This window comes from Rana temporaria, chromosome 2, assembly GCF_905171775.1.
Source record: "Rana temporaria chromosome 2, aRanTem1.1, whole genome shotgun sequence".
Classification (NCBI taxonomy): Eukaryota; Metazoa; Chordata; class Amphibia; order Anura; family Ranidae; genus Rana; species Rana temporaria.
Genome location: NC_053490.1, coordinates 223471862 through 223498683, shown reverse-complemented (window position 1 = coordinate 223498683; position 26822 = coordinate 223471862). Strand labels below are relative to the sequence as shown.

The window sequence follows — 26822 nt, the reverse complement described above, 5'->3', positions numbered from 1 at the left end:
TGCTGGAACGCATACTGCACTCGCGCGATGATGTCATTGCCCGGCGCTGCGTGCGTTCCAGCTTGGAACGCGGAAGTGCGCCGTGAACCGGCGGTTTTCTCAAATCGGTGTTTATGCACTACAGCTGTCCATGGCATATAAAGGCAATCACAGAACTTACAAGCCCTGTTCTATTATTGTCTGCCGTAGCTGGCTAGGCTACAACCAATCTATAGCTACCATTATTTCCTGGACTGCATCGCTCCCCATGCTGCAACACCGCTCCAGTTGCAACTACTACTTTAGAGCTGTTACATCTACTGCAACAGAGAGCTTTTGCTGAGGACAACCTTGAGGCCTTCCTTGCTGAACACCTTACACCACGGAATCCCTACTTCCTACACTGAAGCCTGCAAACAGATAAGTAGCCATTGTGTGACTTGTAGTGCCATAGGAAGATCTGCTGCTTATGTTCCATCTAATACAATTGCTGTTATTTATTAGGCCTTTTTGCCTATCAACATACTATTTGGGATATACTGCTCTGCTTATGGCTCATTGCTAAGGAACATCTTAAAGGGACATTTACTTTCAAATTACGTCAGCTATAATTGCCACTCTTATGCAATTAGTAGTTGTCGCTACAACTCCTATTTACTACATGTACTCTCAGTACCTGAGCTAAAATTGCTTCTCATATTTCATATCTCCTATTTACTACGTGCTTCACATAAGTACTACCTGTTTATGGGCCTATGCCCTAAGTTGCAGAACATGTTCGCCTAAACTTTTTTATGCTAAGGGTTGACTTATATCATACCTTCTCCCTTAGTGGCCTAATGCACAATGCTATGTAATACTGATAATCACTTGCATACAGTTGTGCATTCGTGTTTTTTAGTGCATACTATAATTTTAAACGCTAAGCTGTGGCTGATGGCTGTTGGACTTCCACTTTTATATATTTAGATGATATTCAATACCTCCATATTTTGCATCATTCTCTCCTAGTTTTGAGACCTGAATATTGTTTCATCAATGTTTTTAGGCAGTCATGCTTGTTCCTCCAATACTGCTACAAAAAGTTGTGTGCCAGCTATCATTATACAGCTCCATCATACAGCTTCAACTCCATGTGGAGGTCTATTAGCTGATTCATTTGGATACATTTGGCCCAACATTCAGTATATTTTTTGCATAAGGTGTGATACCTGACTGTCATATCTATAGTTACATAGTAGCAAGGCTGAAAAAAGACAAGTTCATCAAGTCCGACCTATGTGTGTGATTTTATGTCAGTATTACATTTATGTTGTGGTCGTTCAGGTGCTTATCTAATAGTTTTTTGAAATTATCGATGCTCCCTGCTGAAAACACTGCCTGTGGAAGAGAATTCCACATCCTCACCACTCTTACAGTAAATAACCCTCTACGCAGTTTAAGGTAAAAACACTTTTCCTCAAATTCAGTAAATTGCTGATTGTCTTTATAAATTTCCTTTTGCAGAAAGGTTTTGTCTCTATTGTGGGGTCACCAGTACGGTATTTGTACATTGAAATCATATCCTCTCTCAAGCGTCTCTTCTACAGAGAGAACAAGTTCAGTGCTCGCAACCTTTCCTCATAACTAAGATCCTCCAGTCCACTTATTAGCTGTGTTGCCCATCTCTAGGCCCTCTCCAGTTCCAACACACCCCTCCTGAGGACTGATGCCCAGAACTGGATGGTATACTCCAGGTGCGGCTGAACCAGAGTCATGTAAAGTGGGAGAATTATTGTTTTATCTCTGGAGTTAATCCCCTTTTTATTGCATGCCAATATTTGCTTGCTTTGCTTGCAGAAGCTTGGCATTGCATGCCATTGCTGAGCATGTCATCTACTAGGACCCCCAGGTCCTTTTCCATCTTAGATTCCCCCAGAGGTTCTCCCCCCAGTGAGTAGATTGCATTCATATTTTTGCCACCCAAATGTATTATTTTAAATTTTTCTACATTAAACCTCATTTGTCATGTAGTTGCCCACCCCATTAATTTGTTCAGATCTTCTTGCAAGGTTTCCACATCCTGCAGAGAAGTTATTGTTATGCTTAGCTTTTTATCGTCCACAAATACTGAGATTGTGCTGTTTATCCCATCCTCCAGGTAGTTTATGAATAAATTAAATATAATAGGTCCCAGGACAGAATCCTGTGGGACCCCACTTTCCACCCCAGACCATTCTGAGTACTCCCTATTTATCACTACCCTCTAAACTCGTCCCTGTAGACAGTTTTTAATCCATGTACTCACCCCATGGTCCATGCCAACATACCTTACAGTAAACTTTAATGGAGAACTGTATCAAATGCTTTTGTAAAATCTAGATACACCACGTCTACGGGTCTTCCTTTATTTAGATGGCAGCTCACCTCTTCATAAAAGGTTAATAAATTGGTTTGGCAAGAATAATTCTTCAGGAATTAATTTTGATTACTGCTAATGATACCATTGTCATGACTAAAACCTTAAATATAGTCCTTTATCATCCCCTCCAAGAGCTTGCATACTATTGATGTTAGGCTAACTGGTCTGTAATTCCCAGGGATGTATATTGGCCCTTTTGTATAGTGGTGCTGCATTGACTTTTCACCAATCAGCTGGTACGATTTCAGTCAGTAGACTGTAAAAATCAGGAACAGTGGTCTGGCAATTACTTAAGAACCCTTGGGTACAAGCCATCTGGTTCCTGTGACTTGTTTGTGTTTTTTAAGTCTAATTCTGCCTTCTTTAAACCATGAGGGTACTTCCTGTTACATGTCATGAGGAATACTTGTGTGTGGTTCTTTCACAGAATATCTTGGAGCCAGCCTCTAGTTGCACACATTATCTATGCATATATTGTGATGCCTAGTATGCCAGTGGTCTATTTGTACTGGCTCATTTCTGTTATATCCAAAAAGCCAAATGTGTCAGTTAAACAAAATTGAGCGCATGTAAGCCTGGTTGATTTGTTCACTATTGTGGTCCAATTTCCACACCATGACTGCCCTGTAAGTGATTATAGCTCTACTGCACAGTAATCATCAGTTCAATCTCTCCCATGGATTATCCATCTCTGATAAATTCCAGCAGGATCACATTATCGCACTAAATTACTGAATTGTATTTATGCATTGTTTCTTTCTTGTAGAGGAATGCACGAATAGTCCTTTTTGTGTATTGCTTTTCAATATCTGTGTTCAACATAACTTATGTTGCATGTTTCCAGAGAATATAGCTACATTATTTATGCCTAATTTTGATTGTTTACATTTTTTTTATTATTATTTAATTGTTCTCATTGGTTGGTGCCAGGAGATGTAATTGTTTTAAGTGCTTGCTTTTATTTATTTATGGGTTATGGTTTTGGGGTGCAAACATGTGACTAAAGATATATATTTTTCATGTTTTTCCTGTATTCGTATTGATTTTCCTTTTGACGTTTGGCAGTTTATTTGAGGTACACATAAAGATCTTTTCATATAATTTTGATAAAGCTTGGATTTGAAGCAGTTTTCCCAGTTTTGTGGAACTTCTTCCCTTATTTGGGAATTTATGGACATTGGTTCATTTACCTCCTGAGCTCTTCTCCTACATACATTTGCACTTGCTAACTTTAAGGGGTTGTGCACATTACACAGGTGTTCATTTATGTATTTTAATAATCCTTTCTTTCTTCCAAAATTTAAGTATGTATTTTAATAAGGACAGGACAGAGACACAGTGAACAGTAGAAATCTGATAAAGCATAAAAGCTTGTTGTTCAAAACAGAGAGTGCACAGGCTGAATAGAAAACATGGTCATAGAAAAAAAGTAATCATGCACATTTTTCTGTCACATTCCTCCAGATGTTTTTTCAGCCTATGGCAATATGAAGAGAGGGTATGAAATAGTCATTATCATCTATGTCCTGCCTAATTTATACTAAGGCCTGTCCACTCATCATAGGCCCTTCTGGACAAGACTTACTTCATTTTTGCAAAATGACACTGCATAATTTAAAGGAGTTGTAACCCCCCACAGTTTTTCACCTCAATGCCTTCTATGCAATTAAGATGAAACCTTTACCACCCCCCCCAAAAAAGTGAGACCCTTACACAACAAACAATTTAAACTACTATATCAAGCCAAGTAAGTCACTTTTCACTGCATAGTAATTGATTCTTACTTCTGATCTAATATCTTGAATCTATTTAAAATCTGACATTTTATTTTCAACAAAGAATGTGTATATCAGGTTTGATGGCCCTTATGTTGTACCTAAATTTTTGGTTTCTTGTTCCCTAATGTGACTGCAAACATGTTATAGTACCTTTACAGTACAGTTGTACTGATTTGTTAATGATTAAATAAAGATAAAGGTTGCTAGTATGCATGACAATTCTAAAGCAGGTCATTTGGTAAATGATCTACATCTTAATCTATTTTATGGTTTCATTGTTTGTTTAGTCCAGTGATTTGCCATTATCATTCTCATTATCCTACTTGTTATTGATTGTGCTCATTTAATTAAATATGTATTTTAAAAACAATTTATTTTACTGGACCATTAATTCACAGATTTATTGCAGGTATCAGTAATCATTACTCTGTAGCATTACTGTATTAGTAAAGAAGGCATGCATCCAAGCTATACCGATAGCATAATGACCAAACTGTAAGATAAATCCCTGTGGGGGAAATGTGAGTTAAATAGTTATTTGAACTACAACAAGACTAATTGTGTAAATGTCTAAACTGGAAAAAAAACACAGCAAAGATTGCAAGATGTCATGTGTTTGATATTTGTTAGTCCTACATGTATTATATCAAATTACATTTTCAACAGTATTTAAACTATTTACCTCTGATACAGCCATTATCCTCACATGGAATTATATATCACATATGTATGTAAAAATAAATAAATATGGTTAGAGAGATAATTGGATTTATGCAAAAATATAACATAGCTTACATAATTATTTTAACCTTTGCCCAAGAGCCTTTAAAGCCTAAATGCCTAAGCCAAAATTAGCAGCATTTGGTACACTGTTTTAGTAAAAATAAGATTTTATTTTAAATTATAGGCTAATATATATATATATATATATATATATTCAAAATGTTTACATTCATGTATTAAATACATTTGGTTTCTGTTTTGGAACTGTAAGTGTATTTGACAATTACAGTATCAAAGATAAGTACAAAGCTATCTCCAGGCTGCAATGGCATCTGCACGGTGTAAGCTTTTTTTCCTTAGTAGCTGACATAGTGATCACATAATCAGGAACCAATAAAAGTGGTCTCTAATGGTTACCGGTGACCAAAAATGTTAGCTACAGTTAGCTCACAAAGTTAGCATCCTTACACTGTGTCTACTGCCAGGTGTCAAAAGGGAAATGCAGATTACATGGTAAAAAGGCACACATGTCCACCAAAAGAGCGAAAAAAAAAATTAAAACAAAAATATGCATCACTGCCTCGTAAATTAAATTTGCAAATGATCCAAAGGAGGGCAAACACTCTTATAAGACATGGCCTCATTTCCTCCAACAAGTAACAATGTCTTGTTGTTCTCCTGAGGCAATAAGATATTCCCTGGATCAACAACCTACAGTATTAGGTCTTATAAATAATAAAGCATATGTCTAGCAAAAACAAAGCTGACTGGGGTTCTAACTTTTTTATTCCACTTAAAAAAATTGTGTTGCTGTTAGAAATTCACCCTCATTGATGAAACCATTGTTTGCCGACAGTAAGCATTCACACAATTTGCATTGGGCTGTTCTGCATAGCCCTGTCCAGTGCAGTTCCAAAGCAAGTTCACACTACTCTGTTGTGGTGGTATGCATTGAAAAAAGTACTGCATGCAATACTTCTTTTCAGTGCTGTATGTGTATGTTGTGACAAAAACGACCACATTACATTGCTTCTGCAGTGAATATAATTTAATGTAATTTAACTTTTGCCATTATAAAGGACACTTGGAACTGTTCCACACAAGCAGCCATGCATTCATATCTAAGTGAGGAAAAATGTTTGCAACAAAGCAACAAAAAAGGGTTTAACTCCCTCCCATTCTATCCAAAATTAATCATGAAGAGCAGAACATACATATTCATAGTCAGTGATTTTCTGTGCACTAATGTCGCGTACACACCATCACTTTATGTGATGAAAAAAAACGACGTTTTTCAAAACGTCACTTTAAATGACTGTGTGTGGGGGAAAACGTTGTTTTATGTCTTGTGAAAAACGACAAAAAAATTTTTGAAGCATGCTTCAATTTTATGTGTCGTTTTTCAAAACGTCGTTTTTTACTTCACAGAAATTGACTGTGGGTAGCAAAAAACGACGTTTAAAACGACGTTTTTACACCCGCGCATGCCCAGAAGCTAGTTATGAAGCGAGCTTCAATGGAAAAAAGTGGTGAACGTAACCTTGCTTTGCTAGAGCATTGTGAAAAAACGATGGTGTGTAGGCAACTTCGTCTTTGAAAATTGAAGTTTCCAAAACGTTGTTTTTTACTTTACAGAAAATGTCATTTTTTTTCATCACATAAAGTGATGGTGTGTATGCGGCATTAGAAATACATTTAGACTTTTTATGCAATCTAAAGAGTTGAAATGTTTAGCTTCCGGCATTCTGATCATTCTACTGACAACTTCATAGGAGAGGTCTGTAGTAAACAAAAGTAAACACAGCGCTACTGTATTGTGTTTACATTGGAAGGATGTGATATCATAAATGACATCACAGAACTTTTTATCTGTATCATGGCTCAGGTAGAGCTACTACAGCACTATCCCATTCTCCGTACAACAGTAGATCACTGTTAGAAGGGAACTGCTGCACAGCTGCATAGGGTGGGGGCTGGATCTGGTCTTCTACTAAATCCAGACTTTCCTTGATGAAAAGTGATGATAATGAAGATGGCGTCTTAAAGTGGTTGTAAACCCTATAAAACAACTTTATGCTACAGTTAAGTATATTAAGGCTTACCTGTAGCTACCAAGGACATCTCCTAAACCTGCACGGTTTAGGAGATATCCCCTGTCCCCTGCATGTGCCGATGTTATCGGCACATGCGCACTGGGGAAAACTGAAGCGATGGCACCTATGTGCCGTTGCTCCAGTCACTGTGCCATTACAGGCGACTCTCACGCGCATTGCGCTGTGATTGGCCGGAGCCGCGATACCCAGAAGTAAGTGGCGGGAGAGATGTCGGTGGCCGGAGGGGGAGACACGGACCGCTGCAGGGGCTTTGATATGAGGTAAGTAATACATAATTAACTAGTATGCTATGCATACTAGCTCATTATGCCTTTGTCTTGCAGGGTTTTATTTTATTTATTTTTTTTGTGTAGGGTTTACTTCCTATTTAATAATGCTTTATACAGGGTTAAGATTATGTCTCTCTCTCTCTCTGTTTGTATACCTTATTTAATACAGGAAAGTATCTTACTTGCACTAGAAGCTACAGAATGGTGCCCATGCTGTTAAGTGTATGATCTATCAAAACACACAAATTATTTTCTAACAATACATTTTTTGCTGAAAAATTAAAGCAATATCACATATAAATGATTTTGTAGCATATATAAAGATAATAATCCTAAGTGAGAACAAATTAGTAAACAATTGTTTTGCAGTAGAATATCAATACAAAATAAAAATAAAAATACATAGGCATCTGTTTCCAATAACTGTTGTGCGTTGCTGTCTCGACCATCTAGTCGAGACAAATTCTCTAGTATTCCGTATTGTTAGCTTATAATGATATACAATATAATAATTATTGTAGTGGTCGGAATGGTATATCTAGTGCAGAATCTCATGTGAAGTGTACAAGTACATTATATTGCCAAAAGTATTGTGACACCTGCCTTTACACACACATGAACTTCAATGACAGCACAGTCTTAGTCCGTAAGAACTAAGGGAAGGCTGTCCACAAGTTTTAGGAGTGTGTCTATGGGAATGTTTGACCATTCTTTCAGAAGCACATTTGTGAGGTCAAGCACTGATGTTGGACGCAAAGGTCTGGCTCTCAGTCTCTGCTCAAATTCATCCCAAAGGTGTTCTATCGGGTTGAGGTCAGGACTCTGTGCAGGTCAGTCAAGTTCCACCACCCCAACCTTACTCACCCATGTCTTTATGGATCTTGCTTTGTGCACTGGTGTGCAGTCATATTGGAACAGGAAGGAGCCATCTCCAAACTGTTCCCATAAAGTTGGGATCATGAAATTGTCCAACATGTCTTGGTATGCTGTCTCCCTAAAATTTCCCTTCACTGGAACTAAGGGGCCAAGACCAACCCCTGAAAAACAACCCCACACCATAACCCCACTTCCACCAAATGATTTAGACCAGTGCACAAAGCAAGGTCCCTAAAGACATGAATGAGTGAGTTTGGGGTGGATTGCCATTGTTTTTTCCTCAGCATAGAGATCTTCTATGGTATGAAGCCACTCTTCATCCATATATTTCTCCATCATTTACTCATGCTAAAGATATATTCCCTTTAGATTGTATGATGCATGCAGCATACATGGTTTTTAGCTCACACATATCATAACTTATATGAATATACATAGATCAACATTGACCCTTTTGCTGCAAGAGCTGTTTTTGCAATTTTTGCACACATGTTTAAACAATTTGTTTTAGGCCAGAAGATAAAAGCAATCACCTGCAACATTATATATTTTCTGAAATCAGACACTCTTTTTTTATGTCACATGATATTAGCACAATGGTTTATGAAACACAAAATTTCAGTAAACAAATACACTAAACTAAATTATAGGGCACATATATAAAGATGTGAGGTTGCATTAAGTAAATAGATAGCCAACATGTCAAGTCTTAAAATTACATGTGCCCGTGACATGATGACAACATTTATTACCATATATTTTCCATAAGTGACGCTTTAACGAATAAGTTCATATTTTTGCAGGAATTTATTTTAATACTTTTTCCCCAAGGAACCTGGAAAGCATTACACCTCTGATCAGTGTATCAGAGGTGCAATGCAAGACTCCTGCAGACAAGTACTTCAGCTTTCAGCCCGTACCTTCATATTGGCTGTCCGTTTACAAGCTGCAGTCCATTCAAAACTTCAAGCCATCAGCCACACAGGCTGATGGTTCTTGTAGTTCAAGTAATTTACAGGAAACTGTGATGGGATGATGCAACCATGTGGGCAGAGCCCAGCACAACCATATTATTTTCAAATAGTGACAGTGGGCACCACGAGAATACCCCTACTCGCTGTCACTGGGGGGGAGAGAGGCTGCTGGAACATGTTACATGTTTCACCCTAAATATTGGTGGAACATGTTCCAAAATGTGAACTTATCCTTTTAAAGCCCTACAGGTCATCGGTTTAGCAGTAACCATGAATGGGCCTCGAAGTATTGTTCTCATGCTGGTGTTTATGGTACTTGGTTATAACTTTAATTTGTTATACAATTTTTTTTAATCATATAGAGCAGTGGTCTCCAAACTGCGGCCGAGGGCCGGATGTGGCCCTTTGCTGGCCTTTATCCGGCCCTTGGAGCACTATCTCTCCCAATGATACAAGACACTATTCTGCCATCTGACACCGACAATGGAGCACCATTTCTCCCACTGACACCACTAATGGGGCACTATTCCTCCCTATGATACCAGCAATGGGGCACTATTCCTCTCCCTAATACCAGATGTTCACTCCCACTGATGCCAGGAAATTTTTCACTCCCACTGGCTAAAGTCCGGCCCTCCAAGAGTCTGATGGACAATAAACTGGCCCTTTGTTTAGAATGTTTGGAGACCCCTGATATAGAGGACAAACATTCCCCTAAGGGATGCATATTTGTATTATTATTTTTCTTATACAGGATTTATATAACGCCAACAGTTTGCGCAGTGCTTTACATCAGGGAAGATGTAGTGACAGGTTCTCTTTATTATCCTCCTGTGACACTAATAGAGTGCAGATTGCACTCTATTTGCTTCTTTCCCAGTGACACCAGGACATGGAAGTAATATTTTACACACCACCTCCAGGTCATTAGCAGGGAGGGGAGATCAGAAAGCAGACATTCCCTGATCTCCCGTTCTTCACCTGGCAGCACCTGCCATGGCAGGGGAATGCATGGGGAAATGGCACCTGTGCGCAAAAAGCAATGCATTTTTGTGTGTGTGGAAAAATTTGCAATTTTACATGTTTTATCACGCTGCACCTGGTGTGAAACTGCCATAAATGTCATTTGTAAGGCAGAGTTAATGAGGGGGTAAACTTAATTTTTTTTTCTTCCCTTAAAAGTAAAGGCATAATGTGCTAGTATGCATCACATTCTAGCACATTATGTGACACTTACCTGAAAACAAAGCCCTTGTTGTTCCCGCTGCAGGTTTCGCCCATCTTCCTTCTGGGGCCACAGACTCCAGCTGTGTGACTGGCTGGAGCCATGTGGTGTCACTCGAGCGGGAGCCACCGGTCACGCCACTGGCTTCTGAAGAAACGGCACTTAGCAGCCATTCCTTAAGAGCGCATGCACCGATGACATAATCCCCCTCCTGCATAAACCCCCTCCTGACACAAGCCCCCCTGCTAGCAAAAATCCCCCCTCTTTGCTCTTGGTGCAGCAAGTGACACAAAGTTCTGCACAGTCTGACAATGAAAGGGTTACTGTGCTAAGTTCTGTGTACAGAGATAAAGGAGAGCACATCTCCTTCCTCCTGTGGACTCTCTCCCCTGTGCTGTTATTTGTATTTAGTTTGCAAAACTGAAAGCTGTGCAGGCCGTCTGACCTTCCCTTGGCAACCGATGATGTCATGGTGGCTTTGACAGCTTTCACTTTTGCCAGCAAAATACAGATAACAGCATAGAGGGGGAGAGAGTCCAGAGGAGGAACGGGACCTGCGCTGCCTTATCCCTGTACACAGAACAAATTACAGTAACCCTTTCAGAGTTTTGTGTAATTTTGCTGTGAAACCCCAGGGTGCTGCAGAACCCTGGTTGAAAAACCCTGGCTTAGATATTGTTTTCTAGAAGATACTTTATATGTGGTTCTTCATGAAGGCCTCAAGTATCTTAACTATATAGAAGGTAAACATAAATACTTGGATGACAGACTGCTGCAGAAAGTACCTTATAAATTAGCTTTCTCTTTGTCCCTGGTCAACAACTCAAAAAGTTATTTTGTATGGGGTCTCTATGCCTATTTGCCATTGAGACAATGTATGAAAATGATAGGCCAGTAGGAATGAGTAGGCTTAGTGGCAAGTTCTGACACTAGCTTTTTTCCAAATTTCGCTCTATTTTTGTTTATAGCGCAAAAAATAAAAACCGCAGAGGTGATCAAATACCAACAAAAGAAATCTCTATTTGTGGGGAAAAAAAGGACGCTAATTTTGTTTGGGAGCCACGTCGCACGACCGCGCAATTGTCAGTTAAAGCATCGCAGTGCCGAATCGCAAAAAAGTGGCCCGGTCATTGACCAGCAAAATGGTCCGGGGCTGAAGTGGTTAAATAATTCCTACGTTTTGTATATTATTGCTGACTACAAAACTGTTTAAAAACCTAAGACATGATTTTTTCAGAAAAAAATGTAATCATTTATAGTGTTATAAGTTGTGACTGGAACTCTTAATAGCAAAAGGAAAAACTTCTCCAGATGATAACAGGTAAAGACATTGAGCAGGTGAATATGCTGGTTGAAAAAGACATGGCATTAGTGACATTATTTGGCTTTGATAGTGTGGTTTGCACAGGATATTACTTTGTTATAGAAGTCTTATCTCCATCCATCGTGTGACACTAACCGTATTAGATTTTGTGAATGATGCTTTTGTCTATGCGAACGAAAATATATGATCCTTGTGTTTCCCACTGCAGCACAAGCAATTCTTTCCAATATAAAAATACATTAACACTCAACTGATACTCCTTTCATTATTTTTAGCTTTACCTAAAAATGAAACTACAACTGAATTCACTTAAATCTATGGTGGTTACTCTTTGTTATCACTTACTTGTCAGGGAACAAACAGATTTGAAGCCAGTGTGTGTTTCCTGATGCACTAGTTTGCTGCTGTGCTTGTCTGTGGGTGACATGTTCAGTGCAGGCCACAGAAGAGATAGTTTGTCACTAGTAGTTGTGAATATGGTACATATTACAGTGTTTCACTTGATGGCAATATCCCCACTAGAAACATATAGCATGCGGATGTGTCTGCTGCAAACTGAACACACCAGTAAAGGCGGAGATATATGATCTCTTTAGTTATTTATCTTAGTTATTTTAATGCATGTCAACATCACATTCACAAGTCTGTGTACTTTACCCATTCCATATAATATGCATCTAGGGTACCTACATACAAGTGAACTTAGCACTCCAGGACTTACAGTACTTTCATCCATACAGGCTATGCTGCCTAATGATTTCTTTGGTCAGACTAGGGTGACCACATGTCCCGGATTGCCCGGGACAGTCCCGCATTTTGCAGTTCTGTCCCGGGCACCTTCATTCCTGAAACTGACACAGCCCCCCCCCCCCCCCCGGGCCAATCTGATGCCCACAAAAAAGGCTGCCACATCACTGCTTTACTCACTGACAGTACTTGCCCTGGCTGGGAATGCCTGGAGGAGCACAATCCCTGCCCCCTGCTTGTGATTGGAGAAATCATAAATCCCGCCACTTGTGTCCAATCAATGTGCTGTGATTCGTTACAGCACAAGCTGATTTTTGAGAAGTGGGGGTGTCCCTGAATGGTAGTTTGGAAATGTGGTCACCCTAGGTCAGACACACTGGAGATTTCCATGCATAGGTGGGATTCCAATGACACCTTCCAATGACACCCAAAGAGCATTGCAGAAGCTTTAAGGCTTTTCCTGATGGCAAGCTTAAGGTCTGGTATGGATTTTAAGGGGAACTCCGCATGGCATGGGTTCCCCCCAAAAATCCATACCAGACCCTTATCTGACCACGCAACATGTCAGGTCACAGGAAAAGAGGGGGCGACGAGAGCGCCCCCCCCCTGAACCGTACCAGGCCACATGCCCTTAACATGGGGAGGATGTCCCCATGTTGATTGGGGCAAGGGCCTCATCCCCACAACCCTTGCCCGGTGGTTGTGGGGGTCTGCGGGTGGGGTGCTTATCGGAATCCGGAAGCCCCCTTTAACAATGGGGACCCCCTATGTGAATTGGTTAGGGGTACATTGTACTCCTACCATTTCACAAAAAAAGTGTTAACATGTTAAAAATGACAGGGGACGGCTTGGGACGAGTCCTTTATTAAAAATAAAAAAAACATTAATAATAAAAAAAAGATTCAGCGATGTAATCCATTCTCGATCTCCAGCGATGATCTCCAGCGAGGATACGACGCACGCGATCCTGCCTCCACCGGAGGCACCCGACGAATGATGCGCCGCCAGCCTGACAGCTCTTATATAGCTGAGGGAGGGGCCAGAGACGCATGGGAATCGCCGGGGGTTACCCAGTGACGTGTACGGGTGACCCCCGCCCCCTCTGACGCAATGCAGGTTTCCCGTTGCATAAGAGGGGGCGGGGTCACCCATACACGTCACTGGGTAACCCCGGCGATTCCCCTTGCATCTCTGGCCCTGCCCTCAGCTATATAAGAGCTGTCAGGCTGGCGGTGCATCATTCATTGGGTGCCTCTGGTGGAGGCAGAATCGTGTACGTCGTATCCTGGCTGGAGTTCATTGCTGGAGATCGAGAAGAGATTACATCGCGCTCTCTCGTCCCCCCTCTTTTCCTGCAGCCTACCAGGTTGCATGCTCGGATAAGGGTTTGGTATGGATTCTTGGGGGGAACCCCATGCCATTTTTTTTTTCAATTACTTTTATCCGTATTGCCGGGACCCGGCAATTCATTATAGCCGCGAGTAGTTTTAAATTACTTTTTTTCCTTTAGAAATGTCATTTTGTGCAGAGACTGTTATAAACATGGGAAACATACGCTACTTTACAGGCATACTATAGAAAATGAATAGCAACACTTTGCACCTCTATTGTTTTATTGCATCTCAAATGTATTTATATCCTTTAAAAGAGAGGTTCAATTGTGCTTTAATGTTCCTAACAAAAAAATTCAAGTGTTACTAAAGAGTATTTTTTAAATTAAAATAACAAACATGTTATACTCACCCTAATCCGCCTCTTCTCGGGTCTTCCGCCGGCAATCTTGGCTCTTTTCTTCTTCGTGTATCCCCATAGCAAGCAGTTTCCAATCCCGAGCTGTGTGTCTATGGATCTTTACTTACCCCCCCCCCCCATTCTCCTCACTGCACTTTATTGACTGTTCAAGTCCCAATGTGAGGAGGAAGAGAGGGGAGAAGAGATGCAGCCATGCACAGCACTGGATCTCTTCTCCCCTCACTTCCCCTTCACACCAGGAAGGGGAGGACAAAAAAATATGAAAAGTTTTTTTACCTTAATGCATTCCTTGCATTAAAGTGGTTGTAAAGCTTTTTATAAATATAAATAACAAACATGCCCATACTTACCTGTTATGTGCAATGGTTTTACACAGACCAACCCTGATCATCTTCTTCTGGGGTCCCCTGCCGGTGCTCCAGGCCCCTCTCCTCTTCATTGGGTGCCTCCAGGCAAAAAACGCTGCTGTGTCCAATGACACAAACAGCGCGGGTCAGTCCCAAACTGCCACCATATTTGATTGACAACAGTGGGAGCCAATCGCTCCTGCTGCTATCAATCTGTCTGGGACCTGCTGCGCTCTTGCACATCACTGGATTTGGTCAGGCTCAGGTAAGGAAAAAGGGGGTCTGGGGGGGGGGGGCAGTTGCAGCACAGCAGGTTTTTCACCTTAATGCATAAAGGTGAAAAACCTTAAAGTGATTGATGTAAAGTCCAATTTAAAATAAAAATAAAAATAAAAATAACAAACATACTTGTCCTTACCTGTCCTATGCAGTGGATTTTCACAGAGCAGCCCAGATCCTCCTCTTCTCGGGTCCCTCTTCTGTGCTCCTGCCCTCTCTTCCTGTTGAGTGCCCCCCCCCCCCCCACAGCAGGCAGCTTGCTATGGGGTCACCCAAGCCGTGCTGCAGCTCTGTGTGTCCATTCAGACACGGAGCTGCAGTTCGGCCTTGCCCCCTCTATCTCCTGATTGGCTAACTGACTTTGACAGCAGCAGGAGCCAATGGTGCCACTTCTGTGTCTCAGCCAGGAGGGAGAGTGCTGGACTACTGAGACACTCGTGGACATTGCTGGACAGAGAAGGGGCTCAGATAAGTATTAGGGGGGCTGCTGCACACATAAGGCTTTTTATTTTCATGCATAGAATGCATGAAAATAAAAAACCTTCTGACGTTACAACCATTTTAAGGCTTTGGAACCTCTTTAATGTAAAAAAAATGTAATCTGCATATTTGATTAAAAACAAGTGTAACCCTAATAATATAAAAAAGCTACATGGTAGACAAAATGATTACAGGAAATGGAACTAATAAATATAATGAGGAGACCATTATTTAACAATGACTCTAAACTAGTTTGGATATCACGATGTTAATGACTCTCTCTGTTTTATGTACACATTTCTGCTTATCTCAGCAACTGCTTATAACAATAAAGCCAGAGATAAATAGTCTTTGCTGGAGAGTCCTTATTAATAGTTGCAGCTTCGTAGTGTTATAAAATGAAAGGTAATATGAAAAGCTTTAATGTTTGGCCTTTTTCCTAGACCAAGACAATGTTAATGTTATCTAAAGATCAGAGCTCTTTCTTTAAAGCTGAACTCTAAGCAAGCAGCTAAATGCACAGATGACATACCTATAAGGGAGCTGTTTTACATGCCAAGGTATTTTCTTTTCTATCCATCCAGACCTAGGATTTACACAGCTCTGCCAAACAGTGCAGGCAGTCTGGAGACCTGAATTGTATCACTTAATTTAACTGCTTGCCGACCAGCCGTCGTCATTATACTGCGGCAGGCCGGCACGATCCCACGAGCCGTCATAGCTGTACATCGGCTCCTTTAAGCGGGATAGATAAGCTATGAGTAAGCACTGACATTACAGTGCGAAACACGTCAGCTATACACCCCACTGTCTGCTGTGATTTGTAGTGCTGTTGTCTTTTACCATTAAAGGCAACCTTTTTAAGGATTTTTTGGAAGTGCGGCTGTCCAATCTTTTTTCCTCTAAGTTAAGTGGGATAGCAAGCGCTGCACTGTGGGGGTGCCGATGCACGTGACCCCACATCTAATTTGCATGACAGGCGAGTGTGACCGGCTCTCAATGGAGCTGGTTCACACAAGTCCAGGGCGGCCATGGAGTAGATTGCAAAAGGGTCCTATGTGTGTTTGAGACCAGTTGAGTTAAAGCAAAAATTCAGACATAAATGCACATGAATGCATATAGTATATAAATACAATTCTGTGCATTTTTTATCCAGTTATTTATTTTTTATTTTTTCATAGAAAATTATTTTTTTTCACATATAACTGTATGGGAATGCATGTGAATTTATGTAAATGCACTCATACACATGTAAAAGCACACATGGAAAACCTCATGAATACAAATGAGTTCATAATTACATGCAATACAAAATAAAGTCACACCTTTTTGTTTTCCTCCACCATACTTCTGCAGGCTTAGAAAAACTCCTCTAGTGTGAACAAATTTAATTAGTATTCTTAACCTTTTATAAAATGATGTCTACGTAAGAGGGAAAAGCCCTTGGGGATAGAAAGTAAAACTTTTAAAATCTCCTTATGCTATCACTAAGCTATACACAGTCCTACCAATTCTAACCAATATATTTTTTTCTTTATTTTCAAGCCTGGTTGTTATGGGTAACTATTTGACTTTTCCAAAACCCTGTTTTATTTTTTTTTACTAGTAATGTGTCTTTATAACTTTTTAAAATTAGTTTTTGTTTTTCTAAAATGGCAGTCCTAAAAATGAACAAGAATAAAAATGTAAGAACACCTATTTAGGAAAGTAAAACGTAAAAAACTGAATGAAACATTTTGTTACATTGAATTTGCTCTTGCTCTAATATAAGTTAGAAAGCCAAAGAAAGAATCCTATGTAACTGGAATTGCTATAAGAGAGATGTATCTTTCTATTTTTTAATCAGCCCCATTGTTGTTGGTGATCAAGGATGTAGTCTAACTTAAAGCGATTGTTTAAAAAGTGTGGATTTCTGGTTTGTTGGTTTTAACCTTTTCCGAAAATGCTGTCTGTCAATATAGTTGCTCCCCATGGCTTTCTTTCAGCAATTTTACAAGATGTCATTGGGATGCAATGAAGTTATAAGTGCAGTAAAACAGCTTAGTCCATGTGTTTTAGTATTAGGCTAGTGCTTTTGTAACATCATTTAATATTATTCAGGTGATAGAAACACTCTAGAGAAACATTGCCTTCTCCCACTCACTCATTTTATCAAACAAGCTTTCTAATATCTTTCAGTAGTATCACTCTTTTTTACTTTGGAAAGTACTCTGTGGTATTGTAACTGTCTCTGCTTTCTGAATTCTGGATCTGAAACAACAGCAAGTACACCTTGGAAGTGCAATGATCGAGGTTGCATCTCTTCCCTTTCTGTTCTCACTTGTCAGTGTTCTCTTCCCTGAAGAGTACATACCTTTTATCCTCTTGTTATCTTGAAAACTGTGCTTGGATCTTAGAATTATCTTTAATGATATTCATGGACTTATCTCCCAAGCAGATAGTAGAAATGGTGTTTTTAATGAAATAATTTGCATGAGATTTTGAGATGAAATCACCAAGGAGCTAAAGAGGGGTCAAGACACTGCAGCTACTTCGATGGGTGATTTATGGCATGATGATGTATGGATTTTTTTCACAACTGTGAATTAAATACATTATTTTAATGACTTTATGGGCCTTATTGGAAAAATATTTTGTCAGGTCATAATTTTACTCTTTCAAAAGCTATACAATCTGTTTAGATTTAAAGATGACAGTGCTACCGGGTTCCACTGGAAAAATACATTATGTAGTACAGCTGCACTTGAAAAAAAATTAAAAATTACAACTGCAAAATAGAAACTTTTCCCATAATAAAAATATTATGAAAATAAAGGGCGGAACTACATGGTAACATTGAGCAGTACCTGTACCCACATACACTCATATGTGTCAGACGGACTTTTTTCTCAGAAAGTGCGGCTGTGTAGCCCCCATCGGACTTTTTTGTCAGAAGTCTGGTGGACCTAAGATAACCTGTTCTCTTTCTTTCCGTCGGATTTCCGACAGATTCACGGCGGACATTTGCATGGTCAAAAGTCCGACCATGTGTACAAGGCATAACAGTTTCATGGGAAATAAGCTGTGGCCAAGACAGAATGGGGTTGATTTACTAAATGCAAGTAAGCTATTTGGTTTGCAGGTGAATTTTTATTTAGCTTTGTGAATGAAGTGACGATCTGCTGACTTCCGTTATCCAATCATCTGAAAGCAACGTTTTTTTTTTTTTCTTGCATGTGATTGGGTATTCTTTGCTCCACACTTTCGCCAAATTCACTAAGGTAAGGGAAAATTGACTTTGCTATTAAAATTCCTTTGCAAAGTGAACACCAAATTTGCCTTTAGTAATCCACAATGTTTTTGAAGATTAATTTGATTTGCAAAAACAAAGATATCTCCTGTAGTCACCACTGATTAGCAGATGTATTTGAGCGAAGACTTCTGCATTTAGCAAACTTCTTCCAACCAATCAGGAGTGTGCAGGGGGATAGATGAAAACAACATAGAAGGTTGTTTACTGTATTGGAGAGAATTTAGTGAGCCTTTTTTTATTAAAAGCCTAGAAATCTGAAGTATGACTATTTATCTAAATAAATAGAACCTTAACAGGTCAGACCAACCCTTTTCCCGCACACTGTAGAACAGAGTGAACATATTCCAGTTGGTCAAAAGAGAACATAGTGGGGTAAATTTACAAATTTCACTTTGCATAGAATACTCAATCATGTGCATGGAAAAGAAATGGACGATGGATGCCAGCAGAGATTCACCTCATTCACTAAGCTTTAGGGAAATGCCTTTGCAAAGTATAATTTCCCCTGCAAAGTGAAAGTCTTTTCGACCAAAGTCGAAACAATTGACAAGCTCTGCCGTGATTTTTTTTCACTCTGTAGACACTTAAATCATATGGCTGAGGCAAAATCACTAGTCTTTTTTGCAATATTTAACTGCACATTGCTAGGTTTAGTTACAGTATCTCACAAAGTGAGTACACCCCTCAAATCTTGGTAAATACTTTATTATATCTTTTCTTGTGACAACACTTCAAAACTGACTTTGCTACAATGTAAAGTAGTGTGTGTACAGCTAGAATGACAGTATAAATTATCTGTCCCCTCAAAATAACTCAATACACAGCCATTAATGTCTAATTCACTGGCAACAAAAGTGAGTACACCCCTAAGTGAAAATGTCCAAATTGGGCCCAATTAGCCATTTTCCCTCCCCAGTGTCATGTGACTCGTAAGACCTTGTACACACGGTCGGACCAAACCGATGAGACTGGTCCGTCGGTTCGTTTTCAGCGGTTCACCTCTGAAGTGGCCTGACGGCCTGATATGTGTACACACCATCAGTCCAAAATCCAAGCGGGTCAGAACGCGGTGACGTAAAACACACGACGTGCTGAATAAAACGAAGTTCAATGCTTCCAAGCATGCGTCGACTTGATTCTGAGCATGCACAGGTTTTGAACCGATGCTTTTCTGTACTAACCATCGGTTTGGTCCGATCGCCCAGCGGTCCAGCGGTTCGGTTTTGAAGCATGTTTAGAAATTTTGGACCGAAGGAAACCAGACCGCTAGCCTATACACACGGTCAGTTTGGTCCGATGAAACTGAACTTCGGTTCATTCTCAGCGGACCAAACTGACCGTGTGTACGAGGCCTTAGTGTTACAAGGTCTTAGGTGTGAATTGGGAGCAGGTGTGTTAAATTTGGTGTTATTGCTCTAACTCACTCATACTGGTCACTGGAAGTTCAACATGGCCCCTTTATGGCAAAGAACTCTCTGATAATCTAAATAAAATAATTGTTGCTCTACATAAAGATGGCCTAGGCTATAAGAAGATTGCCAAGACCCTGAAATTGAGTTGCAGCACAGTGGCCAAGACCATACAGCAGTTTAACAGGACAGGTTCCACTCAGAACAGTCCCCGCCATGGTCGACCAAAGAAGTTGAGTGCAGGTGCTCAGCGTCATATCCAGAGGTTGTCTTTGAGAAATAGACATATGAATGCTGCCAGCATTGCTGCAGTGGTTGAAGAGGTGGGGGTCAGCCTGTCAGTGCTCAGACCATACACCACACACTACATCAAATTGGTCTGCATGGCTGTCCTCCCAGAAGGAAGCCCCTTCTAAAGATGATGGACAAGAAAACCTGCAAACAGTTTCCTGAAGACAAGCAGACTAAGGACATGAATTACCGGAACTATGACCTGTGGACCAAGATAAACTTATTTGGTTCAAATAATTTCTAGCGTGTGTGGTGGCAATCAGGGGGTGTCATGGTCTGGGGCTGCATAAGTGTTTCCGGCACTGTGGAGCTACAGTTCATTGAGGGAACCATGAATGCCAACATGTACTGTAACATGCTAACACCGAGCATGATACCCTCCCTTGGGAGACTGGGCCAAAGGGCAGTATTTCAAACACCCCTTCAAGACGACCACTGCCTTGCTAAAGAAGCTGAGGATAAAGGGGATGGACTGGCCAAGCATGTCTCCAGACCTAATCCCTATTGAGCATCTGTGGGACATCCTTAAATGGAAGGTGGAGGAGCACAAGGTCTCTAACATCCACCAGCTCTGTGATGTTGGCATGGAGGAGTGGAAGAGGACTCCAGTGGCAACCTGTGAAGCTCTGGTGAACTCCATCCCCAAGAGGCTTAAGGAAGTGCTGAAAAATAATGGTGTAATGGTGGCCACAAAAAATATTGACACTTTGGGCCCAATTTGGAGATTTTCACTTAGGGGTGTACTCACTTTTGGTGCCAGCGGTTTAGACATTTATGGCTGTGTGTTGAGTTATTTGGAGGGGACAGCAAATTTACACTATTATACAAGCTGTACACTCACTACTTTACATTGTAGCAAGGTGTAATTTCTTCAGTGTTGTCACATGAAAAGTAATAATAAAATATTTACAAAAATGTGAGGGGTGTACTAATTTGTGTGAGATGCTGTATACAAAGCATATCTAAGTATAAGGACCTGCGCAAGAAATGAACGACAATGTTTTTATTTTACAGACTATGTGTTCTGTTAAATGACATCTAAACTTATACCTATACAATGTGACTTTCAAATAAAAATGTCAGCTTTACAATTGAGGACTGGGAAATAACTATTGACTTCTCATGCATCAATTGGAAAAGTGAGCATATTCAAAAGTGCATTATAATTTGTGAGCTAGATGTGAGTTTTATACAAGTTTTATATACTCTACCTAAAGAAATATTAATGTCATTTCTGAATCCAAATGCTTCAAAATTGTGATTTTCACTGCTGTAAAACTTCTCTATTGCTATAATCTTCCAATAGCATCATTAAAACTTGTCAGTTTTGCAGTGGAAAGAACATTTTATGACAAGATACACTTTATTTTCCATTTTCAGAGTGTCCAAATGAAATGAGACATTGAAATAAAGTATTATGATAATAATAAACTTAAAAAGAAATCAATGCAATTCAGTAAAACACCTCTGACAAAATGCTTGCATGAAGTGATTTTTAGTATTTCACTTAGGCAGCACAAAATGACTTTGCACAGTCTAAAATGATAATTTTGTGACATTAATGCACTAACTGTCTACTGCATTTTCTTCTCATAAATAGCATTATATGCTTTTGTCACGATCATATTTTAGAATGTATAAATTTTTGTGACTTGACCAAAAATAGAATTTTCTGTGTTCCCCACTGAGTCTTTAGGAGTCAAAGAGTTGATTTACTGAAGCCCCTTTCACACTGGGGCGGGGCGGCGGTAAAGCGCCGCTATTTTTAGCAGCGCTTTACCACTGTTTTTGCAGAGGTTTTTTAACCCCCCACTAGCAGCCGAAAAAGGGTTAAAACCACCCGATTTATATACACCGCTCTTTCACTGCTCCAAAGATCCTGCTTGCAGGAGTTTTTTTAATGTCCTGTCAGCACATTGCCTCAGTGTGAAAACCTTTGGGCTTTCACACTAAGACTGCAGGGGAGGCGTGATGACACAAGATGTAAACTGACCATAGTAGCTTGACTGCAGGGGAGGCGTGATGACACAAGATGTAAACTGACCATAGTAGCTTGACTGCAGGGGAGGCGTGATGACACAAGATGTAAACTGACCATAGTAGCTTGACTGCAGGGGAGGCGTGATGACACAAGATGTAAACTGACCATAGTAGCTTGGGCCGGTTGCCATGCGACTATAGTCAGTTTACTGGAGGAGCAGCACAGACGAGATCAACCAGGTATATTAGAGCATTGGCAATGGGAAATACAGTGAACACATGAGAAATCACATGTATTTAATTTAAAGAGAGTGCTTTAACCACTTAAGTGCCAAGCCTGTTTTTCAGACTCAGTGGGCCAGTTTCGTGGATCGCCGTAACTCCTAATTTGCATACCCGACGCTGGTTTACGACGCAAACTCCCCCCAGCGGCGGCCGCGGTACTGCATCCTAAGATCCGACAGTGTAAAACTATTACACCTGTCGGATCTTAGGGATATCTTGCGTAACTGATTCTATGAATCAGTCACATAGATAGAAACAGGGATACAACGGCGTATCAGCAGATACGCCGTTGTATCCCTTTTGTGAATCTGGCCCAGTGTTTACAAGTTTAAAACATTTTTTTTTGCTAGAAAATTACTTAGAACCTCCAAACATTATATATATATTTTCTAACACCCTAGAGAATAAAATGGCGGTCATTGCAATACTTTTTGTCACACTGTATTTGCGCAGCGGTCTTACAAGCGCACTTTTTTTGGAAAAAAAAAACTTTTTTTAATAATATAAGACAACAGTAAAGTTAGCCCAATTTTTTTATATTGTGAAAGATAATGTTACGCTGAGTAAAATGATACCCAACATGTCACGCTTCAAAATTGCGCCCGCTCGTGGAATGGCGTCAAACTTTTACCCTTAAAAATCTCCATAGGCGACGTTTAAAAAAATCTGTAGGTTGAATCTTTCGAGTTACAGAGAAGGTCTAGGGCTAGAATTATTGCTCTCGCTCTAATGATCATGGCGATACCTCACTTGTGCGGTTTGAACACCGTTTTCATATGCGGGCGCTACTCACGTATACGTTCGCTTCTGCGCGCAAGCTCGTCGGGACGGGCGATTTTAAAATTTTTTGGGTTGTTTTCTAATTAATTTGACTTGATTTTATTTATTTTTACACAGTTTAAAAAAAAGGGTCACTTTCATTCCTATTACAAGGAATGTAAACATACCTTGTAATAGAAAAAAGCATGACAGGTCCTCTTAAATATGAGATCTGGGGTCAAAAAGACCTCACATCTCATATTAAGACTAAAATGCGTTTTGTCGTCGCTTCCGCCCTGCTATGCTATGGAGACCGTCTTGTCCTCACTCGTATCCATGGTAAGCAGAAAGAAGGACCCGATTGCCTCCGCTTACCGACAGCTCCGGTAAGCGGCGGAGGGAGCAGGAGGGGGGCCCCTCTCCCGCCGCCAATAACAGTGATCTTGCGGCGAACCTGCTGCGGAGACCACCATTATCGTTGATACAGGACCGGACACTGTGTCGCTTTAACTGAAAATTGCGCAGTCGTGCGACGTGGCTCCCAAACAAAATTGGCGTCCTTTTTTTCCCCACAAATAGAGCTTTCTTGGGGGGCGTTCCCGGAAGTGAACGGAGAAGGACGTACTCCAGCAAGGCTCCACAAACCCAGGCCTAATCTCCTGCCATCCGTGACGGGAGGCTGCTCCAGCCTTTTAAAAAATCATTTCCCTGGCTACTGAACCTCTCCTGGACAGGTACATACCTGTATGGTGACCCCTGGACGGCTGCCTGCCTCAAAATTCGTCCTGCTGCCGGATCAGCCCACGGACGAGCCGCCGCCATCTTGGGGCCTGCGAAGCATCCACAAGCACCGGGCTCGAGTATCGCGGCTGCGATACGATCGGGGCTCACCAGCGGGCGCATCGGCACCTCAGTACCATCTCCGCATCTCTCCCTTGGTCCCCGGAGCCCTCTAACCTATTGCTCGCCGTCCGCGAGCGCCGCTATTCTCCCCGTCCGGGCACCTGAGCTGGGAAAGACCGCGGCTTCGGCCTAGTCCTGGAAGCGGCGGCCATCTTGCTTCATCCGACGGCGGATCCAGAGCTCTTCCTCGGCCTCCCTGCTACTGGGCCCTCTGGCTACCACCTCCAGTACCTCTGGACACCTTTGCTGTGCCTCCTAGACCCTGCACCTCTGTCCAGGTTAGTCCCTGACTCTGGCCTAGCCTCCCATCGGCGGCCATCTTGCTTCTTGCTGAAGTTATTATATATACTGCAGGCCCTCTCCTCCACAGAATCAGCTACCCCTTGCTGCATACCCCTTCTCAGGAGACATAAGCTGCCATTTCAATTACCATTTCTAAATACGAACGTTAACCAGTGGTAATTGTACAGGCTTAGCGAATGCACGGTGGTCATCTTGGTGTACCTTACCCTCTTGCTTATGGAAATTTTCTCGTCTCTAACGCTGTTATCCCCTGCAAGTGACTTAACCCCCGCCATCCTTGACTCTCTCTGAAGTATGACTGCGGACTGCGTAGTTAGTTATTTTATTTTTCATATGGCACTAAGAGGTAATGCTTAAGCCGGACCCTGCCTAGCTGCCGACCTGATTTCAAATAGCAATGCCAGCAAAAGGCTCTGCCTCCCGTTCATCGATAAACAAACGGTCCGCTAAATCTTCAACTGTACATCAGACTCCTGTTGGCTCCATCAAACGCTTTCTTGCTGCTGAGAGGGCGGGCCCTGGCTCTATGAGTGCTAAGACCAGGGCATCGAGGTCTCTCATCTCGCCAGCTTCTCACACTGCCTCTATCCGCGAAAGTTCACCGGCCTCATCCTGTGGATCGGAGATAATGGATGATCCTGGTTCTCCTACTGGTTCTGAAATGTCCTCCTTTCTGCTTGAATTCAGAAAAGAAATGGCGGGTATGTTCCATGATATGGAGAAGTCGATCAAAAAAGACATTTCTGCGGTCCGAGCGGACATGGCTCACCTCCTCGACAGGGTTGAGGAAACGGAACAGCGTCAAGACTTGCATGAAGTGGCTATTAAAGAGCTACATGACACTGTTACCCAATTGTCATATGCTCACAGGGCCTCACTATATAAACTTGAGGACCTCGAGAACCGTAACCGCAGAAATAACTTGCGTATCCGTGGCCTACCGGAAGCAACTGGAGATAATGATCTGGAACCCTCGCTCCGTGGCATCCTCAACACCATTTTAGGCAGACCACCTACGGATCCCCTGCGGTTTGACAGAGTCCACCGTGCTCTTCGACCCCGTAACCTCTCTTCTGATCTGCCCAGAGATGTGATTTGCCGTCTCCACTACTTCGAAGAAAAGAACGCTATCATGATCAAATTGCGGAACACCCCTAATATTGACTTTGATGGAGCTATTCTTCAAATTTTTCCGGACATATCTAAAGAAACCCTAGATCGCCGCAGGGCCCAAAAACCACTTTTGGAGAGACTAAGAAGTGATGGAACTACCTATAGATGGGGATTCCCAGCAAGCTTAATTGCGACCAAGAATGGTCGATCGTCCACACTGCGCTTTCCTGAGGAACTTCCTACCTTCCTACAAGATCTCCATTTGCCACACAAGGAGCTCCCAGACTGGCAGAACCCCATTCCCACTTTTTCTGCTCTTCGCTCCTCCCAATGGCAGAAGACCCCTGCTAAGCTACGGAAGGTTTCTACTCCGAGCTCGTCCAAGAAGAATGGGTGAGGTACTCCTGGGCACCCAGTCATTTTTCCTATTAGCAATTCTCCTTACGGTGGCAAAGATGTGTTTTTAAGTCTGTTATTTTTTACATTGTTTTTTTTTTTTTTTTTTTGAAAGTTCCTTTGCCGCTTTGAACACTTGATGGTTCATTTTTGAAATTGAGACTTGTTTAAACCGTGTTGCTTCCTATTTTGAGCCTTGCTGAATGTACATCATATCACCTGATAGGCTAACCTAGTGTTTGGAGAATGCTAAGTTTATGTTTTATGCGTTGCTAATTTCTTTCAGTTATAATTACCTTTATTTACAGGTCGGCAGCTGGCGGGGCCTCTGGCTCCACGTTGATACACTTGCCAGGGACATTGTTTTTCCCCCTTCTCCTCCTGGGGTTGCTGGGAAATGGTGGTCTTTATTATTCTCCTGATGTTTTTTATCTTCAAATACTTTATGACCGCCCGATCCCTTCATCCCCACTGGGACCACCGCAGATTTCTGCGTGATTGTTACCTTACTCCCAATCGTTCTACGAAATATTGTCCTGATACTTTTGTACTTTTCTTCTTTTCTTTTTCATTTCCCCCCTTATCTCCTTCCTTTTTGCCCTCATTCTCCCTTCCCTCTCCTCTCCCCTCTCTTTTTTGCTGGGCCACATGGCTGTATGACATGTTCACTTGCTTCTTCCTGGAACCATGGCTACTTTAAAAATCTCCTCTTATAATGTACGAGGCCTAAGTGTGGCCGCTAAGAGACATCAAGTTCTCCGAGAATTACGAAGTTCGGCCTGCTCTATCGCTTTCCTTCAGGAAACTTATTTGACCCACGCTA

General features: G+C 41.3%; 1 protein-coding gene across 1 annotated transcript in view; it reads left to right on the top strand.

The window, feature by feature from the left end:
* Positions 1–26822, top strand: part of DMD (dystrophin) — a 2981380-nt gene that overhangs the window by 2164643 nt on the left and 789915 nt on the right. The gene's annotated exons all lie outside the window — the stretch shown is intronic.